The sequence below is a fragment of the Tupaia chinensis genome, unplaced genomic scaffold (genome assembly GCF_000334495.1).
Source record: "Tupaia chinensis unplaced genomic scaffold, TupChi_1.0 Scaffold138390_1, whole genome shotgun sequence".
In the NCBI taxonomy this organism is placed as follows: domain Eukaryota; kingdom Metazoa; phylum Chordata; class Mammalia; order Scandentia; family Tupaiidae; genus Tupaia; species Tupaia belangeri.
This window is the reverse complement of record NW_006198287.1, coordinates 1523027-1528575: the sequence shown is the minus strand read 5'-3', so window position 1 is coordinate 1528575 and position 5549 is coordinate 1523027.

Below are 5549 nucleotides of genomic sequence, written 5' to 3'. Positions count from 1 at the left end.
CAGGGAGAGAGAGAGAGAAGAGAGAGAGAGAGAGGAGAAATCACCCCCTAGGTGGATGGCCATGCCGCAATCCCTTCTCCTCCAGTCTCTCCTTGGGATATTGAGCACACATGCACACATACCCGGCATTAGTTTCAAGCCACCAGGTGGGAGACTCGGACTATGGTCAACTGTGGGAGTCCAGCGACGTAACCATCTTGCCATCTGCTGGTCCCTGTCCATGCTATTCTTCTGCCACCTGACAGAGTAGGGTTGAGAGCTGTAGGAGGTTCTAGTGCCTTTGTCTGAGGGTAGCCCTGATTTGGGGTTTAGAGGGCAGCAGAGACAGTGACAGCGGCAGCGAGAGCTGTGGGAACTGGGGGCAGGCTGGGCTAGCAGCTCAGGGGAACTGGGACACCGAGGCGGCCACGCCCTCCTTCCCGCCCTCCCGCACAAGTTCTCCTGCCGCCCGCTGCAGCCAGACTGGGCGATTGAGACAAGTTCCTGTCTCTAGTTTTTGTTCAGCACATCAGAGGCTGAGACTGAGCCTTTGGTCTGGAGTTTGAGCAAATTGGAGTTGAAATTGCTCAGCAGGGTAACGGCAGCGCTGTAGTGTCAGCGCCCGCCCTGATGTGAAGGGAACGGAGAGGGAGGGTTGTCCTGGCCTTTGCTGTGTGTCTGTGGCTACAGTGTCTGCCTCTCAGGAGCTCCAGTCCTACCCTGGACAGCTCCTCTTCCTGCCCCAGGACGTTGAGGGCATTACAGAGTATGGAAGGAACTAAGCATTGATTAATGAACTATTAATAACAAATACAGAAGTAGAAAGGATCTGGTTTTGTAGACGGTGTAAAAGAGCTTAAAAAATCCAAGTTAGACAGAAGCAGCTTGGGTCTGGGTTCTACCAACTATCCGATGCAGGGCCTTGGACAGGATAGCATCTCTGAGCCTCAGCTTTTGCATCTGTAAAGAGGGAATAACACCAACTTCAGTTTGGGTTGTAAAGATTAAAACAGCACAAGTGGATGCACCTTGCTGGAGTGAAAGGGAGGAAGAGAAAGAAAGGAAGTGAGAAAGCATCTTCCAAGGTGGGGGACAGCCGTGCCACAATCCCTTCCCCATTTTTCCTTTTGAGATTTCGGGCACACATGCACATGTACTTTTTATTTATTTATTTATTTATTTTGAGAGGTTTTTGCTATAGGGTGCATGCACTCACTGGAGAGACAGAAGTGAGAAGTCACCCCCTGGGGGGATGGCCACGCAGCAATCCCCTCTCTAGTCTCCTCTCCGGATTTTGGGCGCGCACACACACACACACACACACACACGGACCCGGGGGGGGTTTTTTTTTTTTTTTTTTTAAGAATTATTTTATTTAACTTCATTTATTTATTTTAACTTGCTGGGGGGGGGAGCAAACCACCAGGTCTGGGACTCAAACCATGGTCAGCCGTGTGGGAGTCCAGTGTTCTTAGCCACCATGCCACCTGCTGGCTCCCCAGCATAAGTTTTAAGCCGCTGGGTCTAGGACTCGAATTGCAGTTGACTATGTGGAAATCCAGCGACATCACTATTCCACCATCTGCTGGTCTCTCTGGTATGTTTTTCAAGCCACTGGGTCTGGGACTCAAACCAAGCAGTCAGCCAGGTGGGATCCAGCTGCCTTAACCACTATGCCACCAGCTGGCCCTGACTTTGAGATTTTGGACACTCAGTCTTCCCTCCATAAATGTGTCTAAGCCCTGACTACTGGCATTTACCTAACGGTATGCTCTCCCAGTTGGAGTGCTTGTTCTGTCTTAGGCCCAGTGGGACTGCATGGCAATTTTTGGTTAGACAGAGTTTTGGCTCACTGCAGGGAAAGTAGAAATGTCTGTGCCTACATTCAAAGATAAAATGCTTCTCCTAGTGATGGCCATGGCCATCCAGGCAGGACAATGGGCTTTGTCATGACCCATGGACTAAGAGTGATAGGAGGACACGGCTCCGTATCTTCTTTTTCTCATCTGCTCATGCTGTTGGCACCTACTGTCTGTTTTATGCCATAATCACATGAGTGAGAGGGACCCGACCTTTTTCAGAAGGGGACCCTGTCTGTCTAGCACACACTGCCTGTGAACTGAAACCTTTCCAGGGCAGGGCCTGCTCTGGTAGCATTTCTTGAAGAGTTCCCTAGTAGCTTATGAATTCCTTAAGGCCAGTGGCTTTGTTTCTTTTCTTCTGTTTTCTACAGTATCTTGTCCAGTGCTCTGCTGGAGGTACCACTCTATATACAGAAGCGAGCAGTCACTACCAGCTAGCGATGATGGTGGTGCGGGAGGCAGGGGTGAGGCGTGAGGTTTATATGGAACATGAACAAGTTCAAGGAGATGAGGTCAGAGAGTTAGCCTTACCCTAAGAGCTCCTTGAGGGCAGAGTTGTGTCTTACCATATTAGTATCTCTGGAGGCTAAGTGAATCTTAGAGTAGTGGAGTGAAGCAGGACGTGGAGAGGGATTATTTGAGACTGTGTATGAAAAGTTAATACCAAGAACATACAGCAATCATGAACTCTGATGCACTTGACAACAAAACCTCCATGGACTCTGGAGCTTTTGGGATCCTGTTTGATTTGGGGGTTTCTGAGCTTCCCTCACTCTCTTATTTACTTATTTTAAAATTAAATCTTGTAAAAAATATTTAGTTTTTCCATGAGTGAAAGAGACAGAGTCAACACCACCAGCAGGGCCTTGATGCTGCAAGACCCTTTATCTCTCTCTCTCTCTAGCCAGGATGGAGAAATGGAGGAGACCATGCCCCATTGGGACTCTGCTTTCTTTCTCTCTCTCTTTCTCTGTCTCTCTCTAGCCAGTGCCATCCTTTGGCAATATAAAAAGGAAAAAGTTCCATTCAACAGCTTTCTTGGGACTTAGCCAGCATTGGATCATGGGAATACACATGCCTGGCACACTCAGGAAAGTCTCCAGGAATGAACCTGGAACCTTCGTATGTGGATCAGCTTTGCTGATCAAAGATCATTGCATTTTACTGCTGCATTACTGTCCAGCTCCTCCTCTGTTTTAGCTGGGACTATGTTCTGCTTGAAAGGGGCAGGAGTTTAGGAGCTAATATGAATCATGCTAGGCTCTGAAGAAAGAAATTCCTGTCAATTTGTATTTGTGATATGAATGAAAACCATTACTTAAACAAGGCAGTGTCATGGGTTTACACTAAGAGCATCCTTAATGTGATGGAATTCGGTGGAAGCCAGAAACATCTAGAAATCCTCAGCAGTCCATCACTTTGGTTGTATCCTTTGTTCTATTTCCAGCACAATAGAAGCCTAACCTTTATATCTACCTGATTGTAGGAAGAGGAAGACAGGATTCTTTATAGCTCTTCCCTTCCCTTTGAAACCTGTGGTGTCTTCTCTCAGAAGCTGTAGTGTTTTAGGACGTAGAGTTTCTGGTCAAAGATTATGAGAAAGAGTCAAGTCTCCTTCCCAAGGAAGCTGTTGAATGGAACTTTTTTCTTTTTATATTGCCAGAGGGTGGCACTGGCTAGAGAGAGACAGAGAAAGAGAGAGAGAAAGAAAGCAGCATCCCGATGGGGCATGGTCTCCTCCATTTCTCCATCCTGCCTAGAGAGAGACAGAGAAAGAGAGAGAGAGAGAAAGAAAGTATCTCAATGGGGCATGGTCTCCTCCATTTCTCCACCCTGTCAGAATTTTGAGCACACGTCCAAATGCACCCCTGTTTTTCAAGCCACCAGGGCCAGGATTTAAACTGTGGTTAGCCATGTGGGATCCAGTTCCCTTAACCATTAGGCTGTGAGGCCAAACCTGGAAGTCACCAAAGGCCTGGGAAGACTAGGGCTTGATGTGTCTTAAAGTCAGAAACATTGTCTGATAGGCTCCCCAAGGTCCCATTGTAGAAGGTGAGCTTGAACCCTCATTTCCCAGTCGCAGATTGCATCATCATCATTGTACATAGGTCACCCTGATGCTCTAAGCACTTCGCACATATTAACTCTTTGTGCCTTACAACAGCCCTGCCAGCTGGTTACTCTTATTAGCCCCATTTTACAGCCGAGGAAATTGATGCATACAGATCTGCCTAGTGTCGTACAGCAAGTTTTGGGGGTGGGAAACATACTTTTGTAAGGGTCTTAAAGATAAATTATAAACCCTCAGATCAGGAAAAGAGGGTTCATAGTACAAAGTTGGCCTGGAAAGCCAGCCCAAATCCCAGTCAAGGGCTCCTTGGTTAGCCATTTAAAGACCAAGGGAGAGAAGGGGGTCTGTTTTGTTTTGTTTGTTTGTTTGTTTGTTTCTTTCTTTCTTTCTTTCTTTCTTTTTTTAATTTACTCAAGGACACATGTGCTCATTGGGGACAGAGAGAGAAGGAGAACATCCCCAAGTGGGGATGACCATACCACAGTCCCTTCTTCTGTGTTCTCCTCTCAAGATTTTGGGAACACACACATGTACTCCCTGCGTGTTTTTCAAGCTACTGGGTCTGGGATCCAAACTGGGCAGTTGGCTGTGTGGGATCCAGCCACTTTAACTACTCCAGCACTAGCTGGCACTTGGTAAGGGAATCTTTTAGGGGCTGGAATGTCCCTTTGTTGGAAGCACTCAAAGAGCTTTCTCCGAATGCCATATTCACCCTCACCATTAGATGCCTAACATCGCACGGGTGGCAAGCACGTTGGTGTTTATTTCATTGGAGTCTCACAAACACCCTATGAAGCACAGATAGACATAACCGCTTTACTGACAAGGTCACGAGAAGTTTAGCATAGCTCTTGGCAACTCACGGGGGCTCAATTCTTATTCGTTAAATGTTTCTTAAATGATTAGATATACGGGTGAGTTTGTGCAGGGTTGGATGCATGACAGGAGAATGGGCTCGTGTTCTACCTGGTCTGTGCTTCCTGCCTTTACATCAAGTTAGCTCAGGCCAGCTCTGGCTCCACTAACCAAGAGCCCAATCCTAACTCCTGAGGTCTGTGTTTGAAGTCCCTCATCCTATCTCTGCCCTGTAAGTCCTTGTGCTTTAGCAAGTCAAGGCAGATGCAAGCCTTTCTCAGGTAGGGGAGGGGACTGAAATCTGGGTCGGAAGGAATGGAGCCCATCATCTCCTGTCTGCCCTGATGGGCCTGGCACTTCCTGGGAGAGGCGAGCCGTGTCCTGCTGGGGGGAAGAGGGCCATTTCCCCTCCTCTCCATTGATTTCTCAGTGGCTGCTCCTCCACTATTTATAACCTTCCGCTTTTCTGCCATGCTTCAGCCCAGCTGGGAAGTGAGCACCACGACCTCTGATTGGATTTCTCTTTTCTGGGTTCAAGTTTATACGGAAGGAGAGTATCCTCAGAGGCCACAGTGTCTGAGCCCCACGGGTGTCTGATCAATGTTCCTACTCTTAGCTGAAGGTTGGAACCAATTAACCACGTTAGCGTTTGCCTCCAAGGGCTGTGTCTGCAGGCTCAGCTAGGGCCTGCTGGGGTTATAGACCCCGCAGCCTTGGCCTCAGTTCCCTGTGTCCTGGAGGCTGGAGTGGCTGGACCCCCGGGGGCCCGGCCGCGGGCCCAC